Source organism: Ochotona curzoniae, unplaced genomic scaffold, assembly GCF_017591425.1.
Source record: "Ochotona curzoniae isolate NIBS_2020 unplaced genomic scaffold, NIBS_Ocur_1.0 scaffold_4701, whole genome shotgun sequence".
Classification (NCBI taxonomy): Eukaryota; Metazoa; Chordata; class Mammalia; order Lagomorpha; family Ochotonidae; genus Ochotona; species Ochotona curzoniae.
The window spans coordinates 17192435-17211163 of record NW_024467122.1 but is presented as its reverse complement, the minus strand read 5'-3'; the positions used below and the strand labels follow the sequence as shown (position 1 = coordinate 17211163).

At 44.3% G+C, this 18729-nt stretch overlaps 1 long non-coding RNA gene across 1 annotated transcript in view; it reads right to left on the bottom strand.

Moving 5' to 3' along the window:
- Positions 1-18729, bottom strand: part of LOC121149129 — a 113494-nt gene that overhangs the window by 40630 nt on the left and 54135 nt on the right. The gene's annotated exons all lie outside the window — the stretch shown is intronic.

The window sequence follows — 18729 nt, the reverse complement described above, 5'->3', positions numbered from 1 at the left end:
GGATGCACTGAAGGAGGAAGAATGAGAGCACGGCAGATGCAAAAAGCTTGAAGACACAAAATTTGCGGATGGGGCAGCATCACTTTAGAGGCTAGAGAACTCACACGTTTATTCTGTCAGTGAGTTTTTGGCCTATTTTTAAAAGGTGAGATCCTCTGATTATGAAACAATAAATATAATCTTAATTTATTTTAGAATTCACCAGTGTCTTAAAGTGCTCAAATTACCTCTGGTTTGACTAGCTGGAGTCACTTCATGCCAGTTATTGTGTCCTATGTCACACTATCATCTTGAAAAAAAATCACTTTCTGAAAAACACACTCGAATTTCAACTTGAATGTAATCTGACTCTGGCCTCAGATCAGCTACTTTTCCCATGAATTAGGTTTCTTTTATTGGGGGAAGGTATTAGACACCAAGCCACCAAGGTCTCAGTTCCCTTGGGTAAACTCAGTGTTACCTGGGGTATCATTTTGGGGGAGGGGGGTAAAGTTGGGAAATACAGACATATTTGTGTCTATATATAACACTCATCCACCAACATGCATATAATCTTGAGTCTACTCCAATGCCTCCAATTCTAATCTATCCCCAGAGAGTTCTGTCTTAACTCTCCTATTCCACATTTGTACCTCTTTTTAAATTTTTTTACTTCTTTTTATTATTATCATTTTATGATATAGTTCCATAGGCCCTGAGATCTCCCTTATCCCCTCCCCAATTTCTTCCCCTCTCACTGAATTTCCCTATATCATTAACTATAGTATAGTTCTTCATACACAATCATATGTCCATCATTGCAAGCATGGATAATGGCAGAGTCCATCATTTTATTGTCAAGACATAGTAAACCATTTCATTGGGAGTCCATCTATGTCTGGAAGTAGAGATGCATACTGCATTGTATCCTCACATTTAGATATGATAAAGCCTCTCTTTAAAAAAAACAACTAAAGTATTTATTTTAGAAGGTAGAGTTACAGTGAGAGGGAGGGACAGAGAGATCTGCCATCCACTGGTTCATTCCCTAAGTAGCTGTAACAACCAGTACTGGGCCAAACTGAAGCCAGGAACCAGAAGCTTCATCCATGTCTCCATGTAGATAGCAGGAGCCCAAGTACTTGGACCATGTTATACTGTCTTTTCCCAGGACATTAGCAGGAAGTTGGATGATAAGTGGAGAAGTAAATACATGAACCAGGTGCCCATGTGGGACGAAAGCATCACAGGCAGCAGCTTTCCTGGCTAGGCCAGTACAACGCTGGCCCTTTACCTCTATTATGTCACAGTGACAACTCTCACTCTCAATAATGTGAATATTTTACCCATTACTCCATTCTGAAATACATCTAAAGTAATTTCAGAATGGTTCTCCCAAAAGGCAGAACTCATTTGCTGTTCTCTCATCTTCACTCCCCTCCCCTGAGACTGCATGAAATCCATTCATGGGCTTTCTCATGCTATGCATTTCTCATGAACCTTTTGAAGGCCCTTCATGAGCCTAGATCCGAAAATTATTTGCATCCTATAAACTTATCTTTTAATTACATCTCTCTGTTCACTTATACCTCACTAAGTGGGACACAAAGATTAGTTACTCCTCGCTAGGGTATTGAAGATTTCTCTGCACACTCCTCCTAAAACTGTTCTGCACCTAAACAGTTGACTATATCTTGTTAGAATTATAAGCCAGTCTAGACTGCCCAAAAAAAAGCCAGGTTCAGCAAAATTATGCTTCAACACTATAAAATGCTAAGTATTATAATGAAAATAGACACAAGACAGCTGAATAGTAACCCAGAGCCATTTTAAAGTATATAAAACCTGGTTGTATATAAACTAAAATTGAAATGTCAATGAAGAAGTCATAGGATGTGGTTGAGAACTTGTATTTTTTTTAACTTATTGGTTACTCAATACTATGTCAATTAATTCCATAACATTATAAATTGTTGCTGATGTTATGTTGGGGCTTTTAATTGATCGGGATGATACTTTGCCAGCTCTATTTTCAGACCAGAGATGGTCTCCCCAAGAAGACTTTGAACTTATCTGAACAATAAGATGCTAGACTCTATGTTTGGTATATGCTTGCAATGAAAGAATCTCAACTGAACTTGAACTGTGATAATGCAACAAGGTGGAGGAGTAGGGTTTGGGGAGGGGTTGGGGGACTCCCAGTGTCTATAAAACTGTGTCACATAATGCAATATAATTAATTTTTAAAAATTACATCTCTCTGAACTTTCCAAAGTGCCATTATATATAAGCAAATGCCATGTTCCTAAGTTACTTTGGTCAGATTTTTCTCCCCCATGTTCTGTTACATGTTATTTATTTGAAATACAGTTGGGTTCACCTGCTTCCATTTTCTTCCTATCTTAGCAAGCTTTTCACCTCTCATGATTGCTGATTTGGTTTCATGTTTAAAATACAGATCATCTACATGCTTCCCAAGGTCACAGTTATACAAAAAAGGCAAACGCAGTTAAAGGCACACTGTGCTTTGTTCTTGTTTTTAAATAAGTAGTCTTTTTTTTTCTGCAATGAAATGCCCACACAGAGGAAAAGAAGGTCTTCTGCAAAAGCCTGATGGTGATAGGTTACAGAGAGGAGGGCTCATGTAATGAGGAACTGGCTCTTGATCACGTTCTATCACCAGCACATGGGGAGATGGGTATGTGGACAAAGCGGTGGTCCAGCTCTGGGTTGCAGGCCATCACATGTGGCTGAGAACAAAAAGATGTACCTTCACAGAATGAGGCTCAGGGGGATAGGAACTGTTTTGGGCAGAAAGACAATAAATTCTGGTTTTGACACATACTGTACTGGGGCCTGGGTTGTCTTCTTCAAAGCCAGAAGAAGCAGGAGAAAATGGGAAATGAAAGGGAGAACAACAGCAGCAGTGAACATGGGAAGCACCAAGGAAAGGCAACATGGTAAATGAATGCTTGGAGTTTGTCCTTCACACAACCTTAAAAGCCTATCTTTACTATCTGGCCCCTTACCACAGCTACAAATGCATAGGACCTTCAGAGTATGTAGGTTAATGGCTCTGGAATCACACAGATGGAGCCTTTAGTTCTAGCTTCACGGTAAAGCTAACTTGGTTGCCTTTTACTCCTCAGCTCATCTTCCTACGTCTTGGCTCCTCTACCTAAGTAGAGAAAGCAACACATCACCCACCTTACAGTGTCGTTATGAAGTTTGCAAGCTAATATAAAGTACGTGCCCAGCACAATACCTGATGAAAGGAAGCCACTCAATAAATAATTGACAGTTTTTCATTTTTCACTTATCCTTGTATCTCCTTCAAGGATCCAAATTTGTCTCTTTCACACTCCTATACAAAGGTACTTCAAAACATTTGCAGAAAATGGAATTAAAAATGGAGAAGCTTATTTGATGAATGGTTTCTTTTACTAATCATTTATTAATTTTGAAAGGAAGGAAAAGAGAAAGAAAGAGCGTTCCCACCTGCTGGTTCACTGCTTAAATGCCCACAATGTCTGATACTGAGTTAGGCTGAAGCGAGGAACCAGGAATTCAATCCAGGTGTCCCATAGGGGTGTCGGGAATCCAATCCCTTGAGGCATCACTGTTGTCTCCCAGCCTCTACATTAGCAGGAAATTAGAGTCAGGAGCTGGAGTTGAGAACTGAACCCAGGAACACCAATATAGGATGCAGGCATCTTAATTACCAGGCAAAATGACCACACCACTTTTTTGTTCCCATTATATGCATTTTCCATGAGCTTTTGGAAGACCTCTTATGTGCATAAATCCAATTTTTTTATACACCAAAATAAGCTCTGTTGTGAATGTTCTAAGGTATTCTACCTACACAATACTGCAGCAGTTCTCCTCCTTGCTGACATAATAAAATCACCTAAGGGAGCCTTGAAAAACAGCAGGCCTCAAGCCTCAAGGCCCAGAGAGTCCAATTCAATTCACTGGCATGGAACTCGACATTGGTGTTTTGAAAAGCTCCAAGGTGGTTTTAAGCACAGTTTAAACACCCTGGCTCTCTTCAGCATGAAATGCAAAGCGGAGCTCTCCGGAGCTGCACTCCCTCTTAACCCTTCTGACAGCACTTTAGAGTAGAAATAGATTGCTGAAATTTTTCTCTTTTACCCCAAACATCCAAAGTGTATGGCAATATGTTATTCTTTGGGAAGTTCTTTTCTGAGAAACATAAATACCACCTTCCCCACAGGAAGAAAGGAATGTTTCTCCCCACCCAAAAGAAACCTTCTGACCCACCCAGGCAGCCTAGAAAGCAAAACACAACTGAAATCTGGTCAGCTACACTTGGCCCCAGAGAGGCCCATAAGGAGCAGGAATTTCCATGGGCACAGTCTGAGCCGTCCTCCCCAGCTCAGAGAGCCAGAGGCTGGGGGCTCGCAGAGGGCAACGGCAGCTCTGCTCATTGAACAAATCATCTTTAATGAGTGTTAGTGGTCTCTTCAAAAACCCCATGAACCACTGCTTTGCACCTGTGCCACCCACATTCTCCAAACTATGTGCACAAATGCAAAAAGGCCATTCCTCCTTTGGTTTGAGTTAGCTTAGAAATTCCAGTATGTGGAAGAAAAGTGCAAAGCAAGGACTCCCAAATGTTCATGGGAAGATGGAGCTAATAGATAAATCTATAGGGATGCAAAATAATTTTGAAATTCATGCTGGGTTTTCCCATAATGTATATTTTCCATGAACTTTTTGAAGGTCACGTATGTAGGAATTTCAAAATTATTTTGGATCATGCAGTTGACAGTCTAAAACCACCAAGTGGGGCACTGGGGAGACAGCCAAGAACAACTCTACAATTAGGCAGGGTCTCAGCTCAGGGCTGCAGACACTTCTGTAAAAGATGCAAGGTAACTTTCAGACAATGTCCAACCAGATCATGCGTAGTATCGATGTTTTCAATACTAGCATTAATGATCTGAGATAAATATGACAGTGTTCATGACATAGGCTGGGACAGGAGAACTAGAAGATAAAAACCAAGTACCTATAGCACAGAAGAGTTAAAGGTTGCTAACAATTTGTACTGAAATTTGGAATGTTTTATTTTCCAAGCCTAAAGACCAAATGGCTTTTTGTAGCTAACTACTGTGTGTAGACTATGAGCATTCTTTTTGCATACTACACTTCCTCTTGAACATGGCATCTTCACTTCCCTAGGACCTTGGTCAGCTATACTCTTAATTATCAAACATTAAAACTTAGGCACTTCCAGAAAAAGAAATGGCTTTGCATGAAAATAAACATGGTATTTCCATGAACTTTTGGAAGTGTAAACTAGAAATGGTTTGTGATCCCTTCACTTTCAATTTTGCAAAGCTTGTCTAACCTAAGATGTTTAACTATCGTTGTTTAAGAGTAGTTTGAGGGCAGAGTCCAGGTAAGTCAGCAGCAGCACAGCACGGGTTTCTGGGTCCCCCGGGCTGTGGCTAGGGGTGCGCGTGCCAGCCCAGACTTCCTGCTGGGGATCCTAGCTTCCCATGCAGTGTTGCTAGGCAGAGAAGGGTCCTAGGCTTATAGGCTTCATCCACTGGCCACCCACGGAGAGCTCTGGGGTCTTGTGGGTATGAAATTATTGCCTAGAGACAGGCTACAGTAGAGTGGGTAAGGAATGAATCCTGAGGGACACCCAATGACAGGGCCACTGCACTTGCAAGTAAGTGAGGGGACTGAGACCTGGTAGTTCAGAGGGGAGAGACCTGAAGATAGTTTTGGGTCAGATTGATGCACCAGCCCACATGGAAGTCCCGGGTTGGGCTTGTTAGCATGGAACATGGCTGACCACCACATGTCAGTGCTATGCAAGCTATGGCTGGGGGCCTGTCTGGCAGGGCTGGATTCCAGTACCTGACAGTGAGTGTTGGATCAAAGGATGGGTCACATTAGACTGGATCATGACACTAACCAGCATGTAAGAGAACCAGGTCCAGAGATTGATTCTGTGAGAGATATGTGGGCCCAATCCTATGAAATGACAAGTCCCACTGGTTAGCTTGAGAGTTGAGATGCTGATGGGCTGAGCTAGGCATGACCACAGAACTCACTGATGCTCACCAGTACTGGGGCTGGGAACAAGCTGGCAGGTCTAGGCTGCAGCACCTGCATGAGCACCCTAAAACAGGTGTGGGCAGGCCAGGCCGTACCAGCTCATACAAAGGCCAGGATGGATGGGGCTGGCCATGTTGGGCAAAGGCCAAGCATCCACTGGCATGTGTGAGATCTGGGTCTGGCAGTGGCCAGAGCATGGTAACCTGGGAAACCTGGGAAACCTCTTGTAGGTCATAGCTCTCACAGATAAGCACGTGGTCCAGACCTACCTCCATCCAGGGTAGCTCCATCTGTCAGCAAGTGTGTGTGTGAGTTGGTTTTGGAAGGGGGTGGACCAGGCAGGGCTGAGTAAACCATAGCCCACTGGCAAGTGCAGAAAATAGGATGGAGTACAGGTTATGCCAGGCTAGGCTACCACACCTACTGGTTTGCATGAGACAGGGATGAGAGCAGACTGAGTAGTGCCAGGTTCCAACACACACCATTGAGAGTTGGAACTGGGGGTTGGCTGGGCCAGGCCAGGATACAGCATCTGATGGCAAAGGCCAAGAGAGGGAGAGCTATGCCAACCTATGTCAGAGCAACCACTGGAATGCATGAGATCAGTGGCTGGCAATAGGCCTGGTTGGGGAGCAAAGGGGATGCCCTGGCTGGATTGTGGGTTCCACTGGAGAACATGGGGGACAGAGTAAGGATGCAGTCTGGTCGGGATATGGCTGCAGCAGTGTTCCTCAGCATGGGTGTGGAATGGGTCTGGGGAGTACAAGACTGGGCTAGACTCCAGCACCCACTGGTGTTCATGAAAACCAGGGACAGGGTTTTGATTGAAAATGGAGCAGCCAGGAGTCAAACAGCACTCATGTAAGAGGCCACTGTCACAGGTAGCAGCTTAACCCACTACACCACACCCCTGGCCCTGATAAACTTATCTTTTAATTCCATTCTTCTATAAACTTTTTAAAGTGCTTTGCATTTTCACAAATGAAACACTCTCAGTCTAACACTCAATTTAAAAACCCGCATATTGCCGGCAGGGGAATGTGGGCTCCCCTGCTGGACAACCACTCCTCTGGAGAGCATGAGTTGAGATGGGGCAGACCAGACCAGACAGGGCTACAACACCTGTGGGTCTCATGTGAGCTAGATTAAGGAAGGGCCAGATTGGTCTGACTGTTCCGACTGGTGCAAGCAAAAATTAGAATGGGTGAGGGTTGGTTGGGCTTTGCCACAGCATCAGATGGCAGAGGCTGGCACTGGGGGCTAATTCTGTCAAGTTAAATGCCAGAACCACCTGGACAGTGCATAACCTGGGAGTGGGAGTGGCCTATAGGGAGATAGTGGGCACCTCCCTGTTGGGTTACCACTCCCACTGGAAAGCATGAAAACCAGGACAAGTGCAGGTGTAGCTTGACAAAAAGGCACCTGCCAGTATGTGTGTGGGCTAGATAGTAGGTTGGTTGGATTGAACTAGGCTTCAATGCCAATTGACAAGTACCAGCGCTAAATGGGATGTGAGATAGACTCAACAAACCTGCGGTACTTACGGGCATGTGTGGGAACCAGGGTAGGCCTGGTGGGGGTTTGAGGAGTTGTCCCAGCTAGGCTGCAGCTTCCACTGGTTTGTGTGTTGACCGAGTATGAAGTGGGTAGAATCAAGCTGGGCTACAACACCCATTGGTTTGCATGGAAGACAGGGCTGAAACAGAACTGACCCAGCAATTGCAACAACCAGCATGTGTATAAGCTGATTGGGGTGACGGACGGTGCTGGACCCTGTATTGGCAAACTTACACAAGAACCAGGTTTGGGATCATCTCAGATGAAGTTTCTTTGGAGATCCCTCCAACTGAAATGGTGATCTCAGAACTCCAACCATGAAGAGACTATGTAAGCCAGTGGATTCTGAATAGGTTTCATCGTGATTGGAACGGCAAGATTGGCAGCAATGCAGAACTGTTGAACTATCAAAACTGCTTGAGCAGGACCCTCGGAGCGTGCCTCACATCGAGGACTGGGATGGGCAGGAGGCTGGGTGGGGCTTTTCCCTTTGTTTCTCCCCTGTCCACAGACACAGGGGGAAAAAATGATGATATTAGTGTGGGAACAATGGTATTATCCGCTTTCCTGTAGTCCTTGACCCTCTGTACCCTAGTCAACTAAGATTATTTTTAAAAATAAAAGAAAAAAATACATATCACCAGGTATGTCTGTTCCTTCTGTTATCATCCCACCATCCTGACTCCCAACCCCATAGGCACGCTTTATCTACTTCTGAGCACCACATAAATGGAATCAATTTTGCACCTTGTCTTACATCAAACTTCCTGCATTCATAGTTTGTGATGCTCGATCACATGGATTCAAGTAGCTGTGGTTTTTTTCATTCTCAGTACTATCAATCAGTACATGGTATGATGCCAACCAGGGTATTTATCCACTTGTCAATCAGCACTTGAGCAGTGTCCACCTCGGGACTGCAATGTTCACTGCGTGGTAGACTTGACTTTCTGTGTTTGCTGGTCAACGGGTATTCTTAGGACCATAATTATGAGGGGTCTTCAAAAACAAAGTCATGGAAAATGCATGTTAGGAAAAATGATACATGTGTTTCAAAACTGTTTTGTGCCAAAATAAGCCTATCTTTCAATTTCATATGTCCCCAAAACTTTTTGAAGTATCTTTGGCCTAGAATGTAGTCATGTGAACTCTGAAATCATAGATATAAAAACTCTATGAAGAATATTAGGGGGGCGGGTGCAGTGACACAGCCAGCAAATCCCCCACCCTGTAGCACCAGCATCCCATGTAAGTATTGGCTTATGTCCCAGCTGTTCCACTTCCAATCCAGCTCTCTGCATATGGCTTGGGAAAGCAGCAGCAGATGGCCCAAGTCCTTGAGACTCTGCACTCAAGTGGGAGATCCGAGAGAAGCTCCTGGCTCCTAGCCATTTGGGGAGTGAACCAGTGGATGAAAGACCTCTCTCTCTTTCTCTGTATGTATGTGTGTATGTGTCCAAATCTGTGCATATGTGTGCCTCCTTCTCTCTCCGTAAAATCTTAAATGTCTTTTTAAAAAGAATGTTGGAAACCTAGGTTTTTCCACTGTCAGTACATAAGTCTTCACTTTGACCAATTTCCTCCATTTCTTTTTGTTTGTTTGTTTGTTTGTTATATATATTTTATTTATTTGAAAGGCAGAGTGAGAGCAAGAGAGAGATCTTCCATCTGCTGGCTTCCTCCAAATGGTCACAGTGGCCAAAGCTGGGTCAGGCTAATGCTGCAAGCCCAAAGATTCTTCCAGGTCTCCTATGTAGGTGCAGGGTCGAAGGACTTGGACCACCCTCCACTGCTTTCCCAGGTGCATCAGCATGGAGCTAGATCAGAAGAGGAGTGCCTGAATCATATCTTTTTGGCTCTATGAAGGTACTTCAAAAAATTGTAAGACTGGAACTAAAAGATCAGTTTATCGGAACTGGAGTTGTGGTGCAATGATTTAAGCCACTATCTATGACATTGGCATCTTTTATAAGTACTGTTCAAATACTGTCTGCTCAATTTGCAATCCATATAAAATGTCAGCACAGGGCAGCAGCTTAACCCACTAAGCCACAGCACCAGCCCTCAATTTCTTCCTTTCTAATAAGGTACCATTCTCTGTTTCTGGAACCTGAAATATGCTGGAGTGGTGGTTACTGTTCTGAAAAAGGAAACTCACTGAGGACTTGGGCTGTGGCTAGTCAGAGCCAAGCTGGTCAGAAGAAGGAAAGCTTCGAATATGCTGGCAATCTGGCCCAGCAGCAAGGCTGACAGATCCATGCCCTTTTGGCTCTTCTGCAGGATTGCCTGCTTCTTCTGATTGCAAATGCTCTTCATGTCAACCTTGAGCTTCTGACTTGCTCTACTAAGATCTGGGCAGAACATCTATCAATGGTATCCTCCCAAACTCCTGGGCTTCCAGTGAGGTTCTTTTGCTCACATGATCCCACCAAAAATCCCTCCCACCCCTGACACACACCCCAGCGTAGCAGTTACGTTTCCCAGACTATGAACCTGAGATGGCTACAGGTCACCTGCTTGCTCTGTCCTGAAGCTAACACCCAGAAGAGTGAAGATTTAAACCCCAGACCCCAACTCCATGGCTTTCCAGTCACTAGAATTCCAAATATTTTCATTTTAGCCTAAACTAAAGACAGTCAGAAAAGGTGAAGGTGGGTGTCAGAAAAATACAGAACTAAGATGGGGAAATCTGAGTATTGTTGCTTCTAGTTTATCATCATCTAATAGATGCCCAAAGACAGCCCCTTTCAGATAAAAGATGCCTTTAACTGATCGTGAAAAGGGTGTGGATTACTCAGACCAGAGCTCCAGGAGGACAAGCAGGTTGTGTGTCTGTCCTGTCCATGCTACCTATGGCTCCTACCATAAGGATACAATACTGGGTCCATAGTAGACACTTGATACATGTTAAACGATTGAGTGAATAAGTGTATGGAGCTGCATTCTAGAGTCTCCTGCAAGCTTTTTCAAAACACATATGCAAAGTCCATACCCCCAAAGACCCTGATAGTGGGGGCTACACATATAAATTTTATAAGAGAAAATAAAAACCAACTCTAGGCAGTTCTGATTCAAACATGTGGCGTGAAGTCATCTAACAGCTCTACAGTTCTATTATTCTATTAAGTCAGCTGTATAAATAGTCCATTACCAAGTTCAATACAAATTTATTTATTTAATTTTGCATAGTTTCCTCTTAATTAGGATGGATAGGCATTAGGTGCTATAGATTTCTGCAAATGGCTGACTCAGTTCTCTCATTTATTTTGCTGAATTAGCTTGTGGGACCCATTTTTTTCTCCCTCACTGCTGCTATATGCTTCTCCCAGCTGCTTTTCAGAGTCTATTAAATATTTTCCTTAAATTCTTACAGTTGGATTGAGATCATTCAATCTACAACAACACACAGTTTCAAAACAAATTACAATAGAAATACATAACTCCTTATTTAGAGAGTTTCTGAGTGCTGGTTTCACAAGTGTTTTTCTTCATTCTTTTGTCTCCATTTAAATTTCAGCTGGAATAACTGAGAAATTCTACTTTCTGAGCACTCAGCAGGTATTTTTGATTAAGAAAAAGAAGAAAAACTGAATCAAATCAACATTGCAAAGGTCAAATGACCCAGTTAAGCCTACAAACAGATATTGCTGGTGTGTAGCTTTTTTTGTCTTAAGAAGGACAAAGCCAGCTAATAATTGGTTGTTTCCTTTTAAAAAATTTTTTTTCTAATATCTGCATTATTCTATCAAAGCACTGTGCATTAGGTTGCAAGGCAAAAAAAAAAAAAACGCACAAAAAACAAAAAACTTACTTTTAGGGGTGGAAAACCCTTACTCTGCCAGGGCCATTTGGATCTTTACAACATCATTCATGGGTAATACACATTGTCAATTTAAAAATTAGCCTGGTATAGATGTACTAAATTTTGAGTTCTGCTTGTAGCTGCTTTTGTGGGACCAGAGCAAATGATTTCGCGGGTCTTATGTAGCCGGCAGGTAAGATTTTTCCCCATTTCTGCTGGCAAACACTGACTCCTCCAAACAGCCACCAAGGCCATTCTGGAGCTGTGGCTTGGTTAACTTCCCTCTTCTGCCCACCTGAGACACCCTGGCCACCGCTGTTGCAGGGGAGCTGCTAGTCCTGCAGCCTTGCCTTGGGTGTTTTCCACACACTCTTGTTTGAGGACCCTCATCAAGATGTCCAAGCTGATAGCTGGCTACATTCCCCGCCTGGTGCTCCTCTGTGCTCTTTCAACTTGGGTGTTATTAAAAAGTGCAGAGGGCAAGAGAAAAGATTTGCTGGCTCCTCTGCCAACCAAGTCCTTCCTTCCAAGACCTCATGGCTCTGGCTTCTCTGTTTCCTCTTATGTTTAATTTTCTTTGGCCCAGGCTTTCCTCGATGGTTTTCTTTTCACATTTTATCACCGTAAATTAATTAAAATATTTCTGGCACTGATCTCACATCTGATCATCTTGGCAGGATCCCCTTACACAGATGTCGAGGAGATAAAGAACTATCCAAGCATCCAAGAACAAGAAGAACGGCCACATCGGGAACCAGGGGAGAAACTTCCAGAGAGGAAAGGCCAGTTTAAAATATATATATATATAATAGCAACCAGGCAGAACAAAAAACTTGGATTGTGTGTAGGGTGAACGCAGAGGAAAGTCTCTCTGGGGACCTTTTGTATTCCTCCAGCCCTCCCTCAAACCTCCCCAAAGACAGCTTGTTACCAGTTAGCAGAACTAGAAAGAAGTAACTTTACAGCTTGCTACTCCTTCTTAACTCTTCAGTTTGGGGTAGGTCAGGTGGGCTGTGCAGGTGCTAGGGGATGGGGAACACTTCAGAGGTCCACCATGGCTAGCAAGGATTGGGAAAAGCAACGATCAAGAATGACAGAACCTCTATTGGGTCAGACACCAATGCTGCAGGCTAGGAATGTAACCTAGGAACAAGACAGAGACAGTCCTTCTTCTCACAGTGTGCCTAACCCAGCAAGGGAAACAGTCAATACCTTATATCTGTGCAGGGGAAAGTATGAAACCACAGACTGAAGTTATCAAATACGTTGTCATTGATAAGAAGGATACTGCCAAGACAGACAGGAGTGTACATTCCTTGGACAAAGAAACCATAACACCCCAGGATGGGGCTGCCTTGAAACTGAAAAGCCCTCTCATAGAAAGGCCTGGGGTGAAGACTAAAAGAAAAACAAAGCTTGTGGCACTCAGCTAGGAAAGGGAAGAGGACCTAAGGCTATTCTTAAAAATCTTCCAGAAAGTCAATAGAAAGGCAAGCTAAGATTATGTAAAGATTGTAAACCTTTCTTTTTACAAAACTACTGGCACATAATATTGTCCTATTACAGAGGGACTGCTCTCTTCATCAACAGTAATAAGCAAAATAATTAGTTTGTGAATAGTGCCACAAGCAAAATAAACAGGATGCCATGCTCAGCAGAGGATGTGACCACCACAGGGAGGGTGACCCAGGCAGACCTCCCTGAGTGGCCACATTTAAAACCAAAGGCAGGAAGGATCCAGGGATCTCAATTTAAAACGTGACATCAGAATGAATGCAATTCATCCAGTTCAAATCAGGTACAGACCATGGACAAAAGCAGTGACCCGAGGTCCGGTCATGGTTTTTGGAGGCTTCACAATGGGTTTACTAAAAGCCATTAGGCCTGCAGCTCCCACAGTAGAGTCAGAAAGCCTCCAGCCTCCAGTCCTCAGCAAAGCAGAGGAGGGTAGGTGGTACTGCATAGCTTGTTTCCTGGGCGGCCTCCCCGTGTGCTGAGCTTAGTCATGGACACAGCCAACCACTTTGCAAAGGCTTGGTTATACAGAGAAGGACACCTCCCCAGAGCTCCCCAAGTACCATCTCCAAACCCACTTCTGTCCTCCTCACCTCCCAGCCATTGCTGGGTCAGGCTTTCAGGAAGATCTCAGAGGCCACTCAGCCTTCACATACATGTGCTCATGTGGCCATAACACTTTGCTGTACGCCTTTGGACACCTCTGTTGGCTCGGTGTCCAGACCCCGATTCCAACTACCTGTGACAAGACTGTGGGCAGTTCAGGAAAAGGACAGGAGTTGTGTGCCTACTCTAAGCTTAGTAGGTGCTTGACAAACACAATGAATTAAAATGTAAAGTTCCAATGAATACAGATCTCATTGCTAAACTACTAAAGAGTCAAGGAATTTTTGTCATCTCTGAACTTTACCTTGCAGGTTTATTTTCAAAATTCTCACTGGGATCTCATGGTGCCGATGCTGGCTGGGATGCCTTTGGCCCCCGTTAGAGTGCCTGGGTACAACACCTGACCTCAGCTCCCAGTGCGAGCTCGCTGCCACTACACTCCCTGGGAGGCAGAAGCGATGAAGGAAGTACTTGCTTCCTGCCACCCATCTTGGAGACCTGTATTGAATTCCCACCTTCAGCCAGCTCTAGCCAGTGTGGGCATTTGGGGAGGGAACCAGCAGATGAGAACTCTCAGCCCATCTGTCTCAATCTGTCTCTGTCTACATTTCCCCCAAGCAAATAAAATGTAAATAGCAATAATAAAAAAAAAAAACCCACCCTCCAACAAGGAAAGAAGAGGAATAGGGAGGGGACAAACTTCCCCACTGTTCATCCCTGATATGTACTTTATTATACATACATACATACATACATTATACATACATCATATATTTTAAAAGACACACACACAAATATACACACACACATATACACATTGACATTTCTGAGGAACCTTTCTGTAGGGTTTTATTTTTTTTCAGAGTATGACAGAATCCATAAATATTTTAAAACTTTAAATGCCAAGCATTCCTTATTTTTCTGTTCTTTTTGTTCAACTTCCTAGAGATCTCATTCTCCCATTCTCACAAAATTCAAAGAGATACAAAGTGGCTAAAATCCTGACAGAACACACAGGTGCATCCTGAGGACCTGGAGACCTTACAGATCCCAGTCAAGGAAGCACTCTTATTTTTATGTCCATTTATCCTTGTCTTCAATTTTTGAAACAATCTGTATTGTTTCTGTCTTGTCCTTGTATTCAGGATGCTGGGCCCAGGGTAGCTCTTACTCAGGGACATGAGTTCCCAAGAACAGTCCCATTTAGGAGTTACTTGCACTTGCCCCTGACCTGGAGGTGATTAAAAACCCTCCTGGAAGTGAGAACTCCACCTCTGACATTTGGGCTCCAGGAGTCGACCCCTGGAAAGCTGCCTGCTCATGACAGGCTATATTCCCGGACTTGACCATTTGCGCCTAACTTGGGCCCACTGGATCATGTATCTTCCGTGATCATTAGCCTCACACTCTCCAAAGCATACCAACTTCCCTCCTATAGTTTATATGTTCTACATTAGAGGGTTTAGAAGAGGGATGAGAGACGCATGCAAAGATCTAGCAGAAATCAGATGGCTGCATTCAAAGCAGCCCTGGGTGAGGACAGCTCAACAGCTTTCTCTCCTGAAGCCTTCAGGATTCCTACAGGGTAAGCAAATGGTATTCTCTTAGGCAAAAGTTAGGGAAAGGAGGCCCAGCAGCACCCGCTTCCTTGCTGTTACCTCAGTTGGCTGTTGAACAGGAACACTTTGGCCTTAGATAGAGAGAACCAAAGCTGGAGAGCTCCCTATACTCACATCCTGCAGCTTGAAAGATGTTTGCACAGATTTACACAACAACAACAAAAAAAAGTCCAGCATTTAGAACAGGCAGCAAAGTGAGCACGAAAGCAGGAGGCACTTGTCCAAAGCTATGGGCTTTGGCCCCGAAGGTGAGAACTTGGGGGCCTACCCCCTTCTCTTTCCTACCCCCTTTTCTACCCCCTTCTCTTTCTGACTGCAGCCCACATGTGTGGCTGATGTTCACAACTCTGCAGACAGCTCTCAATTTCCCACAGAGTATAAGACAGGTCCCTGTGTTACCACCATTTATATAGAGCACTTAGCATTCAAACACAACTCTTTTTAGATGCAGACTCCACCTGATGGCATCCCATCCCTGCCAGGAACCAGCAAGCTACTTCTTTCCTTTAAAAAAAAAAAAGAGGGGGGGGGGCGGGCAGACGAGCATAGGAGGAAAACAGAAAATTGAACTTCCATTCACATCTGGAAGCCAGATCCCTGAGCCAGTGCTGCTCAGATAACTCGTCAATTGGCCACAGCCTGAGATCAGAAATGATACCTTTCAACAAAAACATTTTTCTCAGGTTAAATTCTCGTGACGGTGCACAGATACTGGAGTCGAGTTTGCCATTGTGGTTAGCAAAGCAAGGATGAAAGCTGCCCGTCTCCACTTCTCAGGGTCATATCCAGAAATTGTGTCAGTATACGCTGACAAATGCTAATGACACCCAGTTAGGGACATGCCAGGGAGGTGGGTGTGGGGAGCCTCTTCTCTTTAGCAGCATTCAAAGCACTGGTTCCACACTTCACACCCAGTATCCCAGCCTTTTTCCCTGTGCCCTCTTACCTCCCTCCCTGCAAAAAAATACAGCCCTCCCACTTGGGACCCCCACCTCTACTTCCCATATTAGCCATATTAGCTTCTCTGCTTCCTATCCAGCCTCCTGTGGATGAACCCTGGGAGGCAGCAGGTGATTACAGAAGTACTTGGCTCCCTGCCACCCACATAGGAGACCCAAGTAGAATTCTGGGCTCTTGGTTTCAGCCTTGCCGAGCACTGGTTGTTATAGCCATTCTGGAAGTTAATCAGATAATACAGAGAGATGCCTCTCTGCCTCTGTGTGTGTCCACATTTTAAATAAAAAAGAAATAAAAAATTAAAGAAAATGCGAAAAGAAAATTTCATAAAATTTCATATCCATGAGGCTGTGAGAGACACGATCTCCTTCTGTGCATCCACTAAGGCCTGGGTACCGGGCACAAAGCCACTTGAAGGGGTACAGGAAAATATCTCCTCCACTCCCCCATAAAACTGCTTATAAAGAAAACAGAAGTAATTATGGGAAAAAATGTTTAAAAACCTAGAGGGCTCTATTAAAATGAGCCTCAGATGGATTTTAGTTTAAGTTTCCAAGACTCAGGCAACAAATATTCTTGTTTAAAGTCTTTCTTCCCCAAGATACTTGGTTGAGCCAGCTGGGTTGTCCAGAGGCCTACATAAGCTCATCAAAGGGACAAGTACTTCTCTTTCATATTTTTACTGAACACAAAAAATGACTTTAAAATGGCAGCCAAGGCTGCAATACCCATTGGTTCCAGTGGAAGTAGGGGCTGAAAACAGAACCAACCCAGCAATTGCAACCTCCAGCTGATGGGGCGATGGACTGTGCCGGGCCCTATACTTGCTAGTACATACAAGAATATGGTCTGGGAACACCTCAGACAAAGTTTCCTTGGGGATCTCCCCAATCGAACTGCCAGACTCAGAACCCTAACCAAGAAAAAACAGAAGACAGAACAACAACCACCTCAGTTATATGTTGGCAGCAAAATACTGGGCAAATGGAGACTCTATGATGGACTATGTCAATCAGCAGATTCATCAACTACCTCATCGTGCTTGGAGTGGCGAGATTGGCAGCGATTCATAACTGGTGAACTATCCAAACCACTTGAGCAAGTATCTCAGAGCATGCCCCACATCAGGGACCTGGGATGGGTGGGAAACTGGGTGGGGCTCCTCCCTCAATATCCTCCTTTACCTCAGATACATGAAGGAAACAATATGGAAATAATAGTCTTACCCACTTTTCTATAGCCCTTGAACCTTTTTCCATTATTAACTATGTAAAGATTGTCAAAAATTAAAAAAAATATAAAGGGGAAAAAATGGCAGCCAGGGGAACTAGAAGTCAGCAAAATGTCTCTACTTTCACCATGAACCATAAACTTGCTTTTAATCTTACCTTTTTCCTTCTAGTACTTGCTTACAGGCCAATACTATTTTGACATAGTAAAGACATGCTTCTCCCACCTCAATGTTTAACAAAATTTTAAGAAATTTTGAATGTTTCACAGTCATCAATCTAGCCAATATTCTGAGCCATATTTCCAAGGAAGATCTAAATGAAGTGAGTTGTTATTGTGTTTTGTTTGTTTGTTTTTGTTTTTTGTTTTTACCCAAATAGTGCTTATTTATGTAAAAGCCAGGCACATGTAAGAAGGCATGAGAAGCACCCAAATACTCAGCCAGGTGGGGATGAATCACAGAGCATCCGTGCCCACCATGTGCCAGTGGAGCAGGTGTCTGCCTTACTCCTGCAAATGCACATCCACAACGCCCTTCTTAGTCCTGTTCTGAGTTCAAGGGAGGCAGCATCCTGGGCTCCCTGGTCCTCTGCCTTCCAACTTGATCCAGCCAAGGAGACCAGAGCAGGAGTGAAGAGGGAGTTCAATCCTGTTAGGTCTCCATGGATTACTCATCACCAATGGGATCTGACCTTCTGAAGAGCTCTCAGAACTCAGTAACTGCTTTCCCTGCTGTTCCTAAGAGCTGATGGTGGCAAGACTGCTTGTTATTGGTGATTTCCCTAAACCTAGCCTATCCCTTCTTCTGGCTCACCCTCTGGAGTGTGCCATGCAAGCAGAGCACCCTGCAAAATAGCCACAAGAATTTTTCTGGATACATAAATTCCTCAAACTCTTCATCCTAATCTTATGTGACCCTCAGTCTATAAAAGTTGATCAAGCTATTATGGGTGCAAGTCAGTAGTCCACGAGTTGACTCAAGGCTCAGCAGAGCTCAGACTTCAGAACCCAGAGACCAGAGCCCAGAGCCCAGAGCCCAAAGCCAGAGAGCCACCACCATGATCCTCACTATGCACTGCTACACCTGCTGCAAGGTCATGGGCAACAAATGGACACCCTACCTGGAGCTGCTGAAGGCAGAGTACACCAGAGGGGGGGATGCCCTGGATGCCCTGGGCCTGAAGCGCTACTGCTGCCACCACATGCTGTAGTGGACCTGATCAAGAAGCTGCTCAACCATGTGCCCTGCCTGGCCCCTGCTGTGTGTGGCCATGTCCATCCACATCCTGCCTGGAGCTCTCCCCATGGGGAGTGGAGGGACACTGGTCTCCACAGCCAGTGAGTTCCCTGAGTCACATGCTGCCCAAT